This window comes from Pinus tabuliformis, chromosome J, assembly GCF_031772625.1.
Source record: "Pinus tabuliformis cultivar Carrire ecotype Pingquan chromosome J, CPIR1, whole genome shotgun sequence".
In the NCBI taxonomy this organism is placed as follows: Eukaryota; Viridiplantae; Streptophyta; class Pinopsida; order Pinales; family Pinaceae; genus Pinus; species Pinus tabuliformis.
This window is the reverse complement of record NC_142295.1, coordinates 591,582,055-591,593,958: the sequence shown is the minus strand read 5'-3', so window position 1 is coordinate 591,593,958 and position 11,904 is coordinate 591,582,055. Positions and strand designations below refer to the sequence as shown.

Below are 11,904 nucleotides of genomic sequence, written 5' to 3'. Positions count from 1 at the left end.
CGAAGTGCTATGCATCAAGTGATAGTTAAATTTAAATTATACACAATAAAAAGAATCCAAAACTCACAATAATAGTACATATACTGGATGGCATCAAGAAGAATGATGTGTAATCAAGTTATCAACTAGCATGGTTATTTTTTCTCTCTTATACAGTACAGTGATCGGTTTACAGAGTCCCCTTCTTAAGCAAAGTAGTTACAGCTGCTTCGCATTGTATATTTTAGACATGTTTGCAGAACAAGGGCTTGTAGAGAAACAACATTCTTGTACAGTCTACTGACAAGATAAATAAGTGCTTGTTCCTGGAAACCTATTTTCTGTAATTCCTTAAACACCTTGTATGGTAAAACAGGCATATGATCTGCTTTTCCTGTTTTCCATAAAGGCTTTTCCTTTGTGTCTCAAAGAAAGCAACTTAATGCAGCTTATCACAATGAACCACTTGGTCAATGCTACTATTAATGAGATCCAGCATCAAACTGCTTGGATCTATACCGGCAGACAGAAATCAGCTCTATGGCCTCACATTTCATATTGTCGTTCTTTGTAAGATTTATTGAGAAAGCAACACTAATTTTCATGCCTCACACTGACAAATTGACATCTTTCCCGGAAAGGACTTTTCAATCCAATTATAATCAAATTATTAAAAGATGTTAAGCGTTTTCAAACACAATAGCATATATTATCTGGTCATAGTGTGCTTAAAAGAGGAGCACATTTTCTTCCAAACTGTTTAGCCAGATTGCCATATCCACAATATGTCTCTCAATCTTGAATCATGAAGATGACCCAGAGAAACTGACAATCTTTGTAGCATGTCCCTAAGAAATTACTATAATACCATCCATCAAGGCGGTTGACGGCACTTCAGCAACAATGTCTGCTTCCTCCAAAGCAGGCATTGCAACATCCAACCTCATCATTGACTCATATTCTTTAGGCACAGCTGCTCCTGCCTGAACACACAATTCTACCATTTCAGGGGCTTTACCATACTACTTTCTGAGCTCATTCTTTAATTTCGTAACATTTGGATCTCACACATGCCATACATAAATTGGGGGAATCAAATCATCAAGTGTAGCTTCCTGCCAAGCATGCTGCCCATTACGAAACTGATGCTTTGGAGCCTTACACATTCTCATTTTGTGTCCCTTTGGTCCTACTTGAACCTCCGGGCAATACCCACAAGTTTTCACTGGGTATTTCTTCATAATTTCCCTTGTTCCCACTCTCATGCTCTCCCATGCCTCAAGTGTCGTCTCACCCGTTTGTCAAATCTCCTCTACATTTGACAGCAGGGAAACTTCTTTAAGCTCGAGTTCCTTTAGACAGAAATCATTGGACACTTGCAAATCCTTGATATGATATGGGGTCGATGGCTCAAAATCTGTGATCTGCCCTGCAACCATGTACACAGGGTGAACCCTTCGCCTTGTTGGGCATTCCTTCAGGTCTAATCCTGCTTGTATGCAGAGCTCCACTATAGCAGGTATCCTAGGAATTTTAAGCATATCATTGTGGCTCACTCGTGGATTTCCAACCCTGTCATAGAGATGAAAACAATCAATGGGTGCCAGAACGTGATCAACAGAATCCCTTATCCATACATGGAGTGCATTCCTTAGAGCCACTCTTTGGGCCCTTACAAGTCCTCAGCTTGTGACCGAGACAGCTTATATGCACTTCTGGACACAACCTGCACAAACACCGAGACGGCTTATGTGCACTTCTGGACACAACCTGCACAAACACAGATTAATATGAATCATGATCTATTTGCATATGTTGTTTCCTTAATTGGAAATCTTAGCAATTCAGAAACATATACCCATCTCCTAAATCCCCTAAGCAACTTGGGGGGAAATGCGAACTCTGCAGAGGGAAAGAAAGTGTCGTACTGAAAAGTTAAAACTCTAATCACCAATCAGCAGAATCAACATACCAAAACAAAATTGGATTTACATATGTATATGAGGTCTTCTGTTCAAAACGATCATGTTAAAAATGCTTTATAAAACAAAATAGCATTTTACGTTTTGCAGACACAAGAGAAGGATCTACACATCTCTTGAAAAAAATTCATGCTCAGAACGATCATGTAAATAATGTCTAATAAACCAAAATAGTATTCTTAGGTTTTTCGGTTATATGTGAAACGCTCAGGAATGGGATTGTTCCTCGTTAAAATTTATAGTTTTCAATCCTACAAGAACTATCTTGTTCCTTTTAATGGTTAATATGAACTGGGATTCAAAGTTAGGAGTAGTTGAAATAGAAGAGAATGAGCAAGCACAAGGGCATGCTTCATACCTGCATGTGTGAACTGACAGTATATTGAGAAGCTTGCTGCTACCAAGACGAACTGTGATTAATGCCTGATAAACTTCATGGAAGACTTTGATAAGCTCAGGAACCAACAATCCATTTTCAGGAGGGTGTAGAACTCTTTGTTTCACTTCCCTATTAAGTGTTTTCCCCCCTTGGCTCTCCTAATAAGAACCTTCATTGGTGTAGGTAATGGCTTCCTCTGGCTCTTTGGCGATTGCTCTGGAAGATCCACGTGCCTTGGGGATGGATCCGAAGGTTTAGACGAGTAGCTAGGCCCATGCGGCCCATCTATCTCTTTTCTGAGAATTTGGGAAGACCTGAAGGTTGAGACACTATGACATTGAATTGCTTTGCGTAAACCTTGCCCGATCCGAAAAGCTGCAGAGGCGTTGAGAGCGAGTCTCAACGATATTTTTGTAGGGCTGAGGCTTTTAACGATCTTTCAATACAGACGATGTTATTTTAACTCCTACAAATTACTTCACTCTGCCTCAGAACTAGTATCAACGATATCTGTGTAGGGCTGAGGGTATTGGCATTCTCTAATTATTAGAAGTTTTGGAGTTTTTGGCTGGAATCTGTTAAAAATTTTGTGGTCGAATTCTGATTTGTGTTGTTTAAACTTGTGGTTTTGACTGCATATATGTAGATTTAACACCCTAAAAAACCACTGGAACGCTTAAATTGTGGAGAGTTCACAATTCAAACTTGTGATTCCAACTAATCCTTCTGGATTCTGGACAAATTAGATCAGAAAATAAACCAGAAAAATCTCCAAATCTTCAAACAAAGGCTTCCAGTAACACGCACTTATTTATCTTTTCAGTAGACTGGACAAGAATGTTGCTTCTCTACAATCCCTCAATCTGCAGACATCCAAAAATAAAATGCGGAGCAGCTGTAATCACTTTTGTCAAGAAAGGGACTCTGTGTATTTATTATTTTGCTAACTTGTGTATGGGGAGAAAAAATAATCGCTAATGACTACACATCATTCTTCCTGATACCATCCAGTGTAAGTATTATTATTGTGAATTTTGGATTTTTGTAATTGTGTATAATTAAATTGTCGTATTACTTGATGCATAGCATTTTGTATCTTACATTACTTATCGTGCCATGGTCTAACATCTGGATTTTCAACAATAGTTTTAACTTTATTTCTATTTTCTGTGAGAGGTCTCCGTCAATTATTTTTCCATTTATTGATGTGAGCACATTTAATGTGAGCAAATGAATGTGCTGAGAATTAGTTATAAAAAATAGGCTGTAGCTGTTGGCATACATGCAGTGGTGCATGTAGTTGCTGGTCATGAACCTTATATTTGATTTGAGTCCTTAGATAAACTTTTTAGACAGCCGATCCAATAAGAAAGGATAATTAAAAAGTTGATTGAAAGATTGTGAGGATTTTTTGAAAATGAATTTGCATATTGCACTGATTACTACGATTATACAGAAAGATTTATGTTAGAAATGCAAACTTTTCTATTGGTTGAAAATGCAGCTTACGTTTCATAAAAAATCAATAAAATGTACATCAAAATTAACATATCCAATATAGTGGAATCACCAGCCTACATAGGTCAGGAGCTCTAACATATCTGCTTTGGCTCTAATAATCAGAGAATCTATATCCCTTCTAAGCATGTCAATCCTAGCCCAAACCTGGAGAGCCAATTTTGATTGGAATGTAAAATTTTCACACAAGCTGATCAGATATTGCACCTCATGAAATGTTACATGACAGTGGCATCTTCACAAGAAAAACAACTGTCATTCTGATCACATCTCACATGTACCTGCCAGCCTGCCAGACCATCAGCTAGCCTCCAAACAGAACTCCCTTCCAGTCGAGGGGAGCAACTAAGAGAATGCTATAATCAATAGCTACTCAAGCCCTGAATGTTCAGGCAATTGAACGATTCGTCAACACATACTTGACTATTTCATGTTTCCACAAACCGAACCATCTCAATCAGTAAAACCGGAGTGATGTCATCATCCTTGACTGCAAAATTTTTATGAAAAGTCAACCACCTCAATATACCCTATGTCCACCTTGCTTCAGAACCACTGATCTTCCATTTCACAGTTCAGCAAGGCCTCCCATAAGACCATAACCAGTCCCTTCCAAATGAGCCCATGAACATCCAATGCCAGCTTAAACTAACAGTTTTCTGGAATTAGCTGACATATTGTAGTAAAGGATAGGTGTTCAACAGGTTGAAGCTGATGATAACGATTTGTTCTTACCCGGATAGCCATTACACTTTGTTCATATCCCAGAATTCACGCCACATATGAAATCCTTTTTTCATTAGGTGTTTGTTGGTAAAAGAGGGAAGTTACCCAAGCTGTCCTCAATCACTGGAGAAACTCTATATTGCTGACAATAGTCCAGAGAATCCCAATGCAACTGCTTAGATACCAACTTCCAAGCCTGCAGCCTGCCACATTCTACTATGAAAACTGGATCCAGATAATTTAAAGGTTTCAACTGGGCTAACTATGTCACAAAGTCTGGAAGGATCAGAGATGCCATGGATGTGCATAGCATTTTGAATACAATATTATACTAGTATTTGCCTTGGCATTTAGCTGCTAACACAGTTCCTTGCGCATGGATATCGGTCAAGCCAAGCCCGCTTCCCTTCTTCAGAAAAGTTCTGAATCTCCAAGAAATCAAAGGCAGACTGCATTTCTTGATATCAACTTGGTAATGACAAGTAAATAATAATAGAATTTTGAAGGAGGGGTTTGATAACATATATAAGAAACCTAAAGGAAGGTAGTATGCCCTCTGCTGCATACGTTAAGGCCGGGAAATGGTACTGATAATTGAAACCTAAGTTACTTTGAATCCCTTCTGCCCGTCTGGTTCATGAAACGTTTCCAATTTCTTGAGCTTTATATTGGTTTCCGCTGATGAAGGGGTCAGTAAGTTTTTTCGTTCATGGTCTGTCTTCCAGCTAAGGGAAGACAGAGATCTGATATTTTCGAGTGGCCCTTATTTCTTGGGATCGAAAGGTCTGGTATCTGAATCGTTGGTCTCTGGACTTCAATTCAGAAGAGGACATCCCTAAAATAGTTCTAGTGCGGGTTCACGTCTTGCACTTGTCACTCACTTTTTGGATGACTCAACCTACTATCTTAGATGAAACAACATTTGGAAATTCTTGTACAGAGTAGTCCCAAAGGCTTGTTAATATCTGGCAAAAGGTCTGCCTGAAGCCATTCAACTGAACTTAGATCATTGGTGTCACCTTCATAGACTAGGTTTGTTAATTTTAGGTATGTTCTATGCTAGAGCAATTTATTTCAATTTCTTTTCCACATTAGCAATCACATCAGCATAAAGTAAACTGCAGATAGAACATAAATATAAATCGCAGAAGACAAGCCAAGACAAGAGGACACAAGATGTGGTGCTAGCCAGGGACAAACCCCAATGTGGGGAAACCCTTGATCAATTCTTCTTTTATGTTCTTCAAAGTTCAGCAGAGAAAGTGAGAGAGATAGTACATTTACAATAGAAGTCAATCACTTTGACTTTTGATATCGGCATGAGATCAGTTGAAGACATATTGCTTCAACTGATTCTCTAAGGTGACTCATTCACCTATCATAGTGCTGCATCTCGTCTATTTGTTGCACATTACCGTGTGACACCTTGCTGTACTGTCACATGTGTTGAACCTTGATGACTGAGCTGCTCTCATCTTCATGCTGCTCATCATGCTGCATCTTCCATGGTCTTATTCATCATCAAGCTGCCCATGCTCATGATCTCATTCATCATTATGCTGCCCATGCTCATATCATCATGCATCATTATGCTGCCCATGCTCATATCATCATGCTGCTTATTATGCTGCCCATGATCTCATACATCATGCTGCCTTCCTTCGGAGATAGATGCTCCGGCTATTTCGGCAGTTCCCGGTAGTTCCGGCTTTTCCGGCAGTTCCGACAGTTCCGGCATTTCCGACGTTTCCGGCTTTTCTGGCTTTTCTAGTATTTCCGGCTTTTCCAGCTTTTTCGGCAGTTCCAACTTTTCCGGCAATTCCGACAGTTTCGGCTTTTCCGGCTTTTCTGGCTTTTCCGGTATTTTCGGCTTTTCCGGCTTTTCCGACAGTTCCAGCTTTTCCAGTAGTTCCGGCTTTTCTGGCAGTTCCGGCATTTCCTTAGGATCTCTCCTCCTACTAAAACCCAAAGACAAGTAGAGAGAGGAAGAGATCCAAGACTCCAAGTGTGTGTAGAAATGACTTGAAGTCCTCTTCTATTTATATTAAAATATAGAGGTTGAATAGACATGACTGTTGGGCTTCTGAGCCTACATAAGTTGCTGGCCGACTTAACAATTTGTCCATAACATAAATAAATTCATAACTTCATAAATACTTATTGGAATCGGATGATCTTTAGATCAATCCTACATCTCTCAATGAGAGGGATCCAATAAAAATATCAGCTGCCATAAATAATATGACCCACATGGAGTTTGGCCCTAGTTGCCAATTTTAACACTCCCTCTCAACTACGGAGAACTCCATCTGCTGATCCATATGTCCAACTGTACTATCTCTGCTATCAGTGCCCTGCACTGCTATGCTCAACTCTGCTGGCTTTGCTCTGCTCTGCTCAGCTCTGCTCTGCTCGACTCTGCTGGCTATGCTCTGCTCTGCTGGCTCAGCTCAGCTTTGCTGGCTCAGCTCAGCTCTGCTCAACATAGCTTTGCTGAACCATGAAGAAGAAGAATTGATCGAGAATGTGTCATACCATTCTCCACTGACCCGAAGTTAGTCTCAGAGTGTGTACCACTGGTCCTAGACCAGTCCTCAACTGACCCGAAGTCAGTGTCATAGTAGGTACAACTCCTACCACTGGTCTCAGACCAGTACTCTACTGACTCGAAGTCAGTCTCAGAGTATGTACCACTGGTCCTAGACCAGTCCTCAACCGACCCGAAGTCAGTGTCATAGTGGGTACAACTCCTACCACTGGTCCCAAACCAGTACTCTACTGACTCGAAGTCAGTCTCAGAGTATGTACCACTGGTCTCAGACCAGTTAGTCCTCAACCGACCCGAAGTCAGTGTCATAGTGGGTACAACTCCTACCACTGGTCCCAGACCAGTATCATTGATCCCAGATCAATGAAGGTCATGCTAGCATAGGGAGTACGATAGATACAACGATGTGTCCATCGGTACTACTATGGTCCCTATCCTCATTTCCCTGCTCATTGATCAGATGAGAGGTACTTCCCATGAGTCATAGACTGCATGGTTAGGATGCTTCGACAGGAGAACTTAATCAATCCTGTCCTCACAGGAGAACTAATCATCCTGCTACACAATCACCATGGAGAACACATCATCCAGGCCTCACAGGAGAACTAAACATCCTGCTACACAATCGTCATGGAGAACACATAATCCAGACCTCATAGGAGAATTAATCATCCTGCTACACAATCGTCATGGAGAACACATCATCCAGACCTCATAGGAGAATTAATCATCCTGCTACACAGGAGAGTGAATCATCCTGTCCCACAAGAGAGCGAATCATCTTGTCCCACAAGAGAGTGAATCATCTTGTTCACTAGAGAGAAAACCATCCTGTCCATAGGAGAACGAATCATCCTGTCCCACAAGAGAGCAAATCATCTTGTCCACAGGAGAGCGAATCATCCTGTCCACAGGAGAGCGAATCATCTTGTCCCAGTGCGCACCACCAGGGGAGGGTGAGTCACCCTGTGGTCGTATGTTGCTCTAGTAAGAACCACAAGCCCCCAGAGCTCCCAGAGCTCAATGTATACAACATGCAGGACCCTTGTACAAGGGTCTCTTGACGACTCCGGGAAAATCACAGATTTGATCTTTCCCCCGGGGCTTAGACAAAGTGTAGCGACCTGTACATCATTTCATAGCGATGGAGCTTCCTTGCTCATTGACTTACCGTATCCCATATAAGGTAGTATATGATGTCTATCTGCTGGAGCAATCGTCGAATACAGGATTCCTCAATAATCGAATCCCACCTCTGGTTGTCACAGAGAATCACAGTGGTACAAACAACTCACTTGAAGAGCTTCCCCAACCAGGCAGCTTCATACGAGATCATACTCGTAGATATGTATCCGGTCTCAGCGGTGCTTATAACAACCGACTTCTGCTTCCTGCTCATCCATGATATCAAAGCAAAATCCAAAGAGAAACAACACTAAGAAGTGCTCTAGTGATCCTCCACACTGCCTGCCCAATCAGCATTCGAATAATCATGCAGTTTCATATTTCCGGCAGTGTATCTCAATCCATGAGAGATTGTGCCCCGAAGACATCTCAAAAGATTCTTGGCACCAATCCAGTGAGGTTCAACCAAATATGAGCTCACCATGCTAACTGCAAAACATATGTCCGGATGGAAGTTCACCAAGAACATCAACGCGAATGAGTTTATGAGATTCAGAGGCATTTCCCAAATCTAGTCCGACATCACTACCATATAACTTCTGAAAGTTAAGATCCTCGAGGTAGTCACAGGCTTGCAGTTCACCATTCCACATCTGGAATCCAACTCCCTCTTACTTCTGCAAATGAGAGGGTCTGCACCTGTTAGAAGTAGGTCGTCCTCATAAGGTGCTGGTATGAGAGGTCTATCATCCACAACCTTCGGATGGTTTGGATCCATTTCACTCCTAGTGAATCTCAGCTTTATCAGACAACTATCAATCCTCTCATACTATGCCCGGGGTGTTTTGCTTCAAGCCATAGAGGGCTTTCTTCCACTTGCATATGCGAGATTCCTGATTATCAATCTTAGACCCCTTGGGTTGTTCCAGACCTGTGGACTTGCTACATGAGGGGAATGGTCCCCTTGTAAGATTTTCCTTTGGTACATCTTAGACATGTACTTTCATGCTCCTTTTGAATTCAGGCATCCCTATCACCATCTGACTCACAGACCTTCGGTGCTACGTGACAATGGACATGGTCCCCAGTGGACTTCCTGCAATTTGATACAACCCTGAACTCAAAAACATCTTTGAAAATTCTATTTCCAAACACGTACCTTTCCATCGATGAGTGCCACCCTGAAACCTTTGACTTCCATTTCCGAGATGGACACCAGGTTCTTCTTGCGATCAGGTACATAAAAGTGATTCTGGGTTCCTTGCTTTCTTTGAAGAGTCGACCGTTTTCTTGATGACCTACATTACCTTCGGACACTCCTTCACATAATGGCCGAACTTATTGCAACCAAGGCATCCGCCTTTCCTTCCAACCTTAGATCCGAACTTCCCAATGAAGTGATCTTTAGATGGGCCATCAGAAACTTCCGCTATGCCATTCTGATAATATGTTCTACTTCGACTTCACCCTTTGTGAACTTAGAAGAGAGATGTGGAACCCATTGATCCTTTTGTCTTGTCCCTATTGTCTTTGGTGATTGCTCTTTCACTCTTGCTTGGGCATTGTCTTCACCTTAGCTCCAATACCATGTTAATTTTAGGTATGTTTTGTGCTAGAGCAATTTATTTCAATTTCTTTTCCACATTAGCAATCACATCAGCATAAAGTAAACTGTAGATAGAACATAAATATAAATCGCAGAAGACAAGCCAAGACAAGAGGACACAAGATGTGGCGCTAGCCAGGGACAAACCCCAATGTGGGGAAACCCTTGATCAATTCTTCTTTTATGTTCTTCAAAGTTCAGCAGAGAAAGTGAGAGAGTACATTTACAATAGAAGTCAATCACTTTGACTTTTGATATCAACATGAGATCAGTTGAAGACATATTGCTTCAACTGATTCTCTAAGGTGACTCGTTCACCTATCATAGTGCTGCATCTCGTCTATTCGCTGCACGTTACCGTGTGACACCTTGCCATACTGTCATGTGTTGAACCTTGATGACTGAGCTGCTCTCATCTTCATGCTGCTCATCATGCTTCATCTTCCATGGTCTTATTCATCATCAAGCTGCCCATGCTCATGATCTCATTCATCATTATGCTGCCCATGCTCATATCATCATGCATCATTACGCTGCCCATGCTCATATCATCATGCTACTTATTATGCTGCCCATGATCTCATACATCATGCTGCCTTCCTACAGAGACAGATGCTCCGGCTGTTTCAGCAGTTCTTGGTAGTTTCGGCAGTTCCAGCTTTTTCGGCAGTCCCGCCAGTTCCGGCATTTCCGGCTTTTCCAGCATTTCCGGCTTTTCTGGTATTTTCGGCTTTTCCGACAGTTCTGGCAATTCTGGCTTTTTTGGCTTTTCCTGTAGTTCCGGCTTTTCTGGATTTTCCGGTATTTCCATCTTTTCCGGCATTTCCGGCTTTTCCGACAGTTCCAGCTTTTCCGGCAGTTCCGGCTTTTCCGGCAGTTCCGACGTTTCTGGCAGTTTCGACTTTTCCGACAGTTCCGGCTTGTTCGGCTTTTCCTTAGGATCTCTCCTCCTACTAAAACCCAAAGACAAGTAGAGAGAGGAAGAGATCTAAGTGTGTGTAGAAATGACTTGAAGTCCTCTTCTATTTATACTAAAACATAGAGGTTGAATAGACATGACTGTTGGGCTTCTGAGCCTACATAAGTTGCTGGCCGACTTAACAATTTTCCATAACATAAATAAATTCATAACTTCATAAATACTTATCTGAATTGGATGATCTTTAGATCAATCCTACACCTCTCAATGAGAGGGATCCAATAAAAATATCAGCTGCCATAAATAATATGACCCACATGGAGTTTGGCCCTAGTTGCCAATTTTAACAAGGTTACAAACAACTTCTTTTCAAATGCAACATTTGTCATGACAACGATCATTTCGAAAGAGACTGTAAGAAAGGCTAGTGACCTAGACTCAATCAACAGAGCGACTGATGCAAACAATGACTAGGAAGAGATGTCGACAACCTTTATTGCAATCCACTCAAACCAAATTGCTGTCTTCGTCCTCAGTCTACAACAATTTCAAGGTCTTAGGTGAGCAGTAACAAGGAGAAGAAGCAGAAATTGAGTCTTTGGTGGTCCATGAGGAAAATGAAAGGATCTGGAGGGGACAGAGAAGATTTAAGTTGAACAGGCTTTGAATGATGATGCGAAGCCACCAAAGGAGGATCCTCTAATCTAGGGTGCTGAGAGTACTTCGTCATACGCAAGAATGGTTAAATAGACCACTAGTTTCCCGCCTATCATGAGAGGAAGGAAAACAAGAAAAGCTGAGTAGATTAAAGCATTGGTTTCCTAGTGCTTGCTTGCCAAGTTCGACTATTCTTTACAAGGCTCTATGTATTAGATATTTTTTGTCAATGTATCTTTCTATGTAATCAATTTCTTAGACATTACTCATGTGGTACTGGTCATGACAGTGAACAAAGTTCAAGTAAAACAATTAGTCCTCCCTGATTTGGCTCTGGGAAGGGGAGAGATTGGAAGGGGAGAGATAGGATTTCGTCAGCTCAACTTAGCCCTCTTGTCTTAGGTTGTATAGTAATGGTTGCAGCCCCCCATATTTTCTAGTTCAAATACAACTATTAGTACTAAA

General features: G+C 41.4%; 1 pseudogene; it reads right to left on the bottom strand.

The window, feature by feature from the left end:
• Nucleotides 1-252: 252 nt before the first annotated feature.
• Nucleotides 253-10,551, bottom strand: LOC149228372 (APO protein 3, mitochondrial pseudogene; annotated as a pseudogene).
• Nucleotides 10,552-11,904: the final 1,353 nt, after the last annotated feature.